This window comes from Anomaloglossus baeobatrachus, chromosome 5, assembly GCF_048569485.1.
Source record: "Anomaloglossus baeobatrachus isolate aAnoBae1 chromosome 5, aAnoBae1.hap1, whole genome shotgun sequence".
In the NCBI taxonomy this organism is placed as follows: domain Eukaryota; kingdom Metazoa; phylum Chordata; class Amphibia; order Anura; family Aromobatidae; genus Anomaloglossus; species Anomaloglossus baeobatrachus.
The window spans coordinates 264,962,609-264,972,456 of NC_134357.1; positions in this window are offsets into that span (position 1 = coordinate 264,962,609).

The window sequence follows — 9,848 nt, forward strand, 5'->3', positions numbered from 1 at the left end:
GGTGTCTCTCCTACTCTGGTTGGGCTGTTGCCTTCAATCGGGACTTGGTTGTTGGGGGATCTACGTCCCCTTCACTGACGGATTTGGCAAATTATGGCGACTCCTAGCCTTGCCGGGGTCAGAGAGGCCCCCTGCCCTGGTGCTGACTGTCCTTCAGAACACTGCTCCAGACCGCCGGGCCACTACCCGTCCGCGGTCCTTCCAGGAACTTCCAAACGGTCCCCCTCCAGACAGTCACCGCCGTTGCTGACCTTGCTGACCTGTCCTGCACACAGCTGGACTACTTCAGGCTTTCTTTCTGTCACCACTCTTGCTTTCCTCCTTTACCACTTTACTTCTTTCTACTTTCACTACTTGTTTACTCCTCCACTTAGCTCCTCACTCAAGCTCCCCCTGAGCTGAACTTCACTCAAGCCCTGCCTGGGCTAATCTTCCACTCCTTCCACTTCCTCCTCCAAACTCTATCTGCCTGGTTTCTCCCGCCTCCAGAGCTGTGAACTCCTCGGTGGGCGGAGCCAACCGCCTGGCCCACCCCCTGGTGTGAATCATCAGCCTCTGGAGGAAGGCAACAAGGATTTTTGGTTAGCTTTGGTGTTCCTAACTGGGATGTAGGGTGTGGTGGTGTGATGACCTGTGTCCCCTGGCTTGCCCAGGGCGACACACATGCAGCATCCAAATCCCAGAGATCTGGCCATTGTCCAAATATTTCTGGACCTAAAACCTACTTTACACACTGCGATATCGGTCCCGATATCGCTAGTGTGGGTACCCGCCCCCATCTGTTGCGCGACACGGGCAAATCGCTGCCTGTGCCGCACAACATCGCCCAGACCTGTCACACATACTTACCTGCCTGGCGACGTCGCTGTGACCGGCGAACCGCTTCCTTTCTAAGGGGGCGGTCCGTGCGGCGTCACAGCGACGTCACGGAACGGCCGCCCAATAGCAGCGGAGGGGCGGAGATGAGCGGGACGTAACATCCCGCCCACCTCCTTCCTTCCGCATAGCGGCCGGGAGGCAGGTAAGGAGAGCTTCCTCGTTCCTGCGGCGTCACACATACCGATGTGTGCTGCCGCAGGAGCGACGAACTACATCGTTACTGCTGCAGTAACGATAATCGAGAATGGACCCCCATGTCACCGATGAGCGATTTTGCACGTTTTTGCAACGATGCAAAATTGCTCATCGGTGTCACACGCAGCAACATCGCTAATGCGGCCGGATGTGCGTCACAAATTCCGTGACCCCAACGACTCCGCATTAGCGATGTCGCAGCGTGTAAAGCCCCCTTTACTGTACCTGTCAAAACACTATGGCACTATAACCCTAAAGTGTTAGAATAAAAGTGGATTAGACATTCTGTATTTCTTTAGATAATGGTGTGGTCTCCCTGAATAAGAACACAACTAAAAGCAGATTTAACTTGACAATCATCAGGAAACCAGCATTCCTACAAATGCTCAATTCCCAATCATTAAGTTTAAAAATAATCAATCTTGGCAGCATTGTGCAAACAGGACATGTGCTGCCAAGAACAATTAAAGGCCATTTGTACGGAAAGATCTACTACTGATCGGTCTGTGTGAATTTGAAGAACTGGTCAGCCTTTCCAAACATGTTATCAGTCAACCATTTAAGGCTATGTTCACACAGGACAATTGTGCAGCATTTTTTTCCTGACCAAAACCTGATCTTGTGGCAGGATGTCTCCTGGGAGTCATCTGCGGTTTCAGTGGCGTTTTTACAGCGGGTTTTTTTCTGTGATGTCAAGACCTGCAAGGGTTCAAGAGTTAATAAAACGAAATTCCAAACAAGCATGGCTATGGTAAATGCCATGCAAAATAATTAAGATGATATATACAGAGCATAACTCCAGAACAATTAATGAAATGCAGGAGAAAATGGAGTAAAAAATGCACATTATTAAACAATGTTCAATAGAAAATTATTTTTTTTATTAATAACAATATTAAAATGAGAATCTACGACCATAGAACAACCAATGTCCATATTTAACAGTAAGTGATCTGTATATAGCAATACATAGATAAGGCAAAAAACAGACCAGAAATACAGTCAGATGGTAATGACTTAATACCCCACGTAGAGAATAAAAAGGGTACAATCTGATCAAAGGTCAAAAAAATCATTGTAGGTACACAAAAAACTCATAAATATGTTGCAGTGTACAAAATCATCATGGTCAACTATTTTTTGCACGCTGCGACATATTTATACCCAATTGATTAGTATGCACGGGGGTCTCTGCATTTACTTGGTCCTATTTGATTAATCACAGACGGTTATTCGGTCATATTGTCCGTTTGCTTGAACCTCCATGATGCTAGGTAAGGTTCGCTGCTGTAATGTTTTGAAGTACCTACAATAATTTTTTTGACGTTTGATCAGATTGTCCCCTTTTTACTCTCTACGTGGGGTATTAAGTCATTACCATCTGACTGTATTTCTGGTCCGTTTTTTGTATTGGCGTCTTATGCCTTCTATGTATTTCTATATATGGATCACTTACTGTTAAATATGTACATTGGTTGTTCTATGGTTGTGGATTCTCATTTTAATATTGTTATTAAAAAAAATGTGAAATTTTCTATTGTATATTGTTTATTGATGTGCAGTTTTTACTCCATTTTCTCCTGCATTTCATTAAGGGTTCAAGAGTACCCGAGTGCTGGGCCAGGCTGGTATTGACCTGGATCCGACACTCTGGTAGTAAAAAAAAAAAAAAGCAGAGCAAGCGTGCTATACTTACCAGTCTCTGGTAGTTGGTAGTGTATGGGCTCATTCCAGGTATGATGTGATGTCATTCAACAGGCCCCTAGTAGTGAAAAGGAGAAAACATCGCCAATTTCACTAACCCAGCGGGTCACGCCAACTAACCTGGAAGGAGCCCATACATTCTAGGATCATCCATACCTGCTCCCGCGGCCCCTCCTATTTCTGGTGCCGCTCATTAACTTCATGCATAGTCACTGCTTTCCTACCTCCCCCACTGCAGTCTGTGGGTCTATCATACAGTAAAAAATAAATAAAAAAAAAAAAAAAAGATATAGGCTCCACCCATATTTTGATACCCAGCACAGATAAAGCCTACAGCTACAGGCTGCAGCCCCCAGCTGTGTGCTTTATCTTGTAACAGGGTATCAAATAACAGGGACCCCATGCTGTTTTTTAATTATTTAAATAAATAATAAAAGAAAAAAAAAGTGTGGTCCCCCCCAATATTGATACCCAGCCAAAATAAAGCCCACAGTTGGGGACTGGTATTCTCAGGCTGGAGAGACCCAACCTAAAAATAGCCTGCAGCCGCTCAGGATTGTTGCATCCATTAGATGCGACAATCCCAGCACTTTACCCGGCTCTTCCCAAATTGCCCTGGTGCGATGGCAATCGGGGTAATAAGAGGTTAATCGCAGAAAGGCCTTGCATATTCTAGTTCAGTTCCTTTCCCTATATGATACACAGGTTGGGTACGGCTTGGCAGCCCGCCTGATCTAATAGTATGGGCGTCACCTAATAGTCTGCGGGCTTGTGACTGTGCATCTACATGTGTGAACAGCGCTCTATGCAAGCCATCAGTGAGCAGTTTTATCATCCAGCAATCGCCCCCTCCATGTTTTGGAAGTGTGTGTGTGATTTGCTCCTCCTGCACCTGTGATTCCTCCACTTAGTGGGGGCTTAGCTGTATCCTGCTGGAGTAGTAGTTTTTGGCCTAGGTAACGTACAGCTGCAGTTCCATCTTTGCTGTAAGTAATGCTTAATTTTTGGAGGATATTTACTCTTTTTGTTGCTATTTTTGTATTTAGTGTAGGGACCTACAAGTATGAGGTTCCCATGACGAGGGTTGTAGGCTTCCATATTCTGGCCATAATACCAACTAAAACCTCATATTTTTTTGTACAGGATGCAGCCAGGACCCTTTTTGTTGGGCCTTGCATATTAGAGTTCCTGTCCCTGTATGGTGCATAGATGGAGTACGACTTGGCAGCCCGCATGATCTAATAGTATGGACGTCACCTAATAGGCTGCGGGCTTGTGACTGTACATCTGCATGTGTGAACAGCGCTCTATGCAAGCCACTAGTGTGCAGTTTTACCATTTAGCAATTGCCCCTCCATGTTTGGAAGTGTGTGTGTGATTTGCTTCTCCTGCACCTGTGATGCTTCCACTAGTGGGGCTTAGCTGTATTCTGCTAGAGTACTAGTTTTTGGCCTGGGCGATATACAACTGCAGCCCTATCTTTGCTGTAAGTAATGCTTAATTTTTGTTGCTATTTTTATATGCTCTGAATGTGGCAGCAGCTTCTAACAGAAAAATGAACTTGTCAATCATCTAATAGTGCATTATCATGATCAGTGTTTGCAGGGCTTTGGATGAAGCGTGATTTTGCTGTTTCCAAAATGCTCCGTTTTGCAGTACAAATACAGTGAATGGGATTTATAGAAATTCCGTGCCCACAGCGAAAACTGACCTGTGGTGCAGCTTTCCAAGCTGGAAGTATGTCAATTCTTTGCTGTGGAGTCATAAGCGTACTCCGCAGGGAGAATACAAGCAAGAGACTGCAGCCCCCTGAACCCGGATCGTGGGCACAAGCAACTGCGGTATCCTGCGTTATCCAGGGAGGAGACTCTCAGCCCCGCAGGTCAGGACCCACCACAATCAGGACGCAGTGGGCCTTATAGTGGGCTCGTACCCTAAGAGTTCATACTAGAAAAAAAGCCATACACTTGTCCTGATTGTCATCATGTTTTCCCTTGAAAAAGACGGCAAAACGCGCTTTGGGAGCATCACTAGGATCCCTGGTTTGTATTTAGCTCACATGCTGGCATATAATTATGACCATGTGCTGATACACTGTGTGGTGTTAATAATTGATTAGGCATAGACCTGTTACATTAACAATCTTGTATACACTGCATGGTCCTATCACCATAGCCATAGCTGATTCATAGCAGGCTCATACCTATATTCAATTTAAGCACTGGTGCACTTTATTTAAATTATTTTATACTGAATCATTGTATGTTGATTCTCCTATAAAGGCAATATATATTGGTTTTCTGAATATAGCCTGTCTTTGTCTCTGATTCAACATAAGCATTGGAGCACTACACAATGTGCAGAATTATTAGGTAAGTTGCATTTTAGAGGATTATTATTATTGATCAATTTCAAGACTGCTGCATCCCTCTGCAAGACATCTCACAATTTTGGACTTTTCAGTGCCCATCAAGTCTCTCTTCTGACCCATTTTGACAAAGGAAAGGAAGTTGCCTAATAATTAAGCACACCTTATATAGGGTGTAGATGTCATTACACCACACCCCTCCTCATTACAGAGATGCACATCACCTGATTTACTTAATTGGTAGTTGGCGCTCAGCCTATACAGCTTGGAGTAGGACAACATGTATAAAAAGTGTCATGTGATCAAAATACTCATTTGCCTAATAATTCTGCACAGTGTATGATTGAATTTTATTATATTGAATCATTGTATGTTGATTTATTTATTGTGGTGCTATGTGTACGTCTCATTCTCAACACAACCAGTTCTAACATCAATATCATCGATATACCATTTGTACCCTATGGGAATTTTCTTCACCTGTAAAAACTCTCCTCATTAAGCCATTTTAACTATGTGTATTTTAACTACTTTTGATCTAATACAATTATAGATTTTTCAAATATATTTCTTTAACTTCATTTAATCTGTAGGTATGGCATACAAGTCATAAATGCACTAGGATTTAATATCATGTTTATTGGTATACTAAACAGTTGTCCTGATTGTGGTAAAGGATTTACCAACAAGTCCTACCAGAAAATCAACACAGTCAGGCGGCAGTTCTCCTCCAATTAATGTTGAAAACATTTTCCTTATAAAAGTCAATTGAATTAGCATTTGAAGAGTCACAAAAAACAGCAATGACTAGCATAATGCAAAACATCAGATTCTTAATATTAATGTACACAGGGAATAAATATGTACAGTGTCCAGCCAGGAAACCCATAGAAGATTAGCCAAGACAGAGACTCCAATAAGGTATTCGAAAAGGACATGATAATATGAACATCATTACAGTATTATTGACTTTATACATCAAATTAAAATATGTCTGTGTATCTGTATTATTTATGCTTGTCTCATGCCAATAAAGTTATAGATGGCTAATTGAACCTAAAATACTTGAGGTTTATACCCTTGACTATCATTTGATGTGAAACATTAGATGGTTTGGTCCTTACAGGGATGACAAGTTGATTCCAGTGATCAGCGGACTCGCATATATCCGAGTCACAACCGGGTTAAAAAAACCAAAAAAAACCTGGGTTGGGCCCAGAATTGATTCCGGATATCTGACCAGACATCAGTCCCCATATAAATCTCTGGGGACCAGAATCCAGGGCTTTAAAATGGTTATAGAAGGGATAGGGGGATTGGAGCAAGCGCGTTTTACTTGCAGAGTCTCCAGCACGGCTGTAACGCTACTTCCGGGGCTGCTCATTATCCCTCATACACTGCTTCCCCTGCCTACCGGCAGTCCCCACATCTCTGATTGCAGTCAGACACACTGCACACAGGATAGGGGCGCATCTGACTGTAACCAGAGGCGTTGTGTGTGTGTGTGTGTCTCAATTGGTGTAAAAATAAATTTAAAAATTAGCGTAGGGTCCCCCCATATTATGATGCCCAGCACAGATAAAGCATACAGCTACAGGCTGTAGCCCTCAGCCGTGTGCTTATCTTGGCTGTGTATCAAAATATGAGGGACTGCATGCGGCTTTGTTTAATTATTTAACCCCTTCACGACCTTGTGTGGATCGTGTGCCGTTAAGCCCCGCCCCCTGTCCCGGGCAGGGTGTGGCGATCGGCGCACATATCAGGTGTTTTCAACCGGAAGTCACGTGTGTGATCACGTGACTTTCGGTGGTTGCCTTGGTAGCACAGGGTCATGTGATGACGCCTGCAGCTATGACGTTTCCCTTTCGTTTTCACTCGGCCCGGAGGCCAGTGAAGCAGGAAGTGACCGTATCTGCTGTTTACAGCTGTATAGCTGTGATCAGCAGATAGATCAGAGCCATCGGATTGCTGATCGCTATAGCCCCCTAGGGGGACTAGTAAAATAAAAAATAATAAAAAGTTTTAAAAATTTTAAAACAAAACAACCTAAAAGTTCAAATCACCCCCCCTTTCAACCCATTGAAAATTAAAGGGTTAAAAAAAAAAATCGCCCGATCTATCAAAATATAAAATCAATTAATCTGATCAGTAAACAGCGTAGTGGCAAAAAAATTCCAAACACCAAAATTACGTTTTTTGTTCGCCGCAAGTTTTACGCAAATTGCAATAACAGACGATCAAAATGTAGGATGTGCGCAAAAATGGTACCATTAGAAACGTCAGCTCGAGCCGCAAAAAATAAGCCGTCACTGAGTCATAGATCCCAAAAAATGAGAACGCTACGGGTTTCGGAAAATGGCGCAAAACGTACGCCACTTTTATTGGACAAGCTTGTGATTTTTTTTAACCCCTTAGATACAAGTAAACCTTTATATGTTTGGTGTCTACACACTCGCGCCGACCTTAGGCATCATGTCCACACATCAGTTTTACCATATAGTGAACACCGGGAATAAAACATCCCAAAAACTATTGTGCCATCACACTTTTTTTGCAGTTTTTCCACACTTGGAACTTTTTTGCTGTTTTTCAGTACACCATATGGTACAACTTTTGGTTTGATTTAAAAGTACATCTTGTCCCGCAAAAAACAAGCCCTCATATGGCAAGATTGACGGAAAGCTAAAAAAAGTTACGGCTCTCGGAAGAAGGGGAGCAAAAAACAAAAACGCAAAAACGGAAAGTGCCCAGGGGCTGAAGGGGTTAAATAAATAAATAAATTTAAAAAACGGCGTGGGGTGCCCCCAGTTTTGATACCCAGCCATGAAAAACCCGACAGCTGGGGGCTGGTATACTCAGGCTGGGGAGACTCATGCTTATTGCGCCCCCAACCTAAAATAGCAGCCTCCAGCCACCTAAGATTGTCGCATTTATTAGACGCGACAATCTCAGAACTTTACCCGGCTTATTCCAATTGCCCTGGTGCCGCGTAAACACACCAAAAACACATGTCTCTCTACCTTCAGATTTTCCACATCTATAGCAAGTCTATAGGGAAAATCTGCACAAAAAACGAATGTTCACACAAGAAAAATTGACATGCTGCTCCGAAAATCGCACCACAGGTGAGTTTATACAGCATAAAAAAAGCACAGTGGACATGAGATTTCTATTAATCCCATCCACTTTACTTGTACTGTAAAAGGCTGCGTTTTGGAAGCAGTGAAAATGTGCAGCATCAAAAACGTGACTAAAACTCATTGTATGAACATACTCCTAAGGGTGCTTTACACGCTACGACATCACTAGCTATGACTAGCGATGTCATGCTCGATAGCACCCGCCCCCGTCGCTTGTGCGATATGTGGTGATCGCTGCCACAGTGAACATTATCCCTACGCAGCGTCACACGGACTCACCTTGTCAGCGACGTCGCTGTGACCTACAAACAATTCCTCCCTCAAGGGGGGGGTGCGTTCAGCGTCATAGCGACGTCACTGCCGCGTCACTAAGCGGCCAGCCAATAGAAGCGGAGATGAGCGGGACGTAACATCCCGCCCACCTTCTTCCTTCCGTATTGCCGGTGGAGGCAGGTAAGGAGATGTTTGTCGCTCCTGCAGTGTCACACACAGCGATGTGTCATGCCGCAGGAACGACGAATAACATCGTACCGGCAGCAGCAATGATATTAAGGAAATGAGGTACGTGTCAACGAGCAACGATTTTTCACGTTTTTGTGCTCATTGATCGTCGCTCATTTGTGTTACACGCTGCGATGTCGGTAACGGAGCCGGATGTGCGTCACTAACGACGTGACCCCGACGATATATCGTTACCGATATCGCAGCATGTAAAGCCCCCTTTACTCTTTAAGTATCCAATAGTTTACTGAAACCCAAAGGACTTAGTGAAAGATAAAAATGTGATAAAAAGGGAAAATAAAAATTTAAACCATAACAAAATGGCAAGAAAACCATTAATAAAATACTGACTCTTCACACTTTGTATGATCATTATAAGTGGCATTAATACACTCAACAGATTAAATAATACTGTATTTGAAAATACAATACAAACAGCACGTGAGAAACACATAGATTTACAACTTGTAAGTGCATTAAACAATAAAAACTCAAACTCTTTGGGTAATCGATTCCTGGTTCCTAACTTTCTACAATAGTTTAATAAATATATTTTCTTATTCCTTCTCATTTTACCCTTCTAAGGTTATTAAACGTACACATAAAAACACTTAAGAGATGGAAATAAATAAGACTACAAACAAAGGGCTTAAAAAGATTGTGGAGGCTATTCTGTCATTTAAACCAGTAAGCAGATCGCATATAAGCGGTCAAGAGACAAGTTCCGAAAAGGTAGAAACAGCAGCATCCTAAAGGCCCCGTCACACTAAGCAACATCGCTAGCAACATCGCTGCTAACGAACAACTTTTGTGACGTTGCTAGCGATGTTGCTGTGTGACATCCAGCAACAACCTGGCCCCTGCTGTGAGGTCGTTGGTTGTTGCTGAATGTCCTGGGCCATTTTGTAGTTGTTGCTGTCCTGCTGTGAAGCACAGATCGCTGTGTGTGACAGCGAGACAGCAACAACTAAATGTGAAGGCAGCAGGAGCCGGCTTCTGCAGAGGCTGGTAACCAATGTAAACATCGGGTAACCAAGAAGCCCTGTCCTTGGTTACCCGAT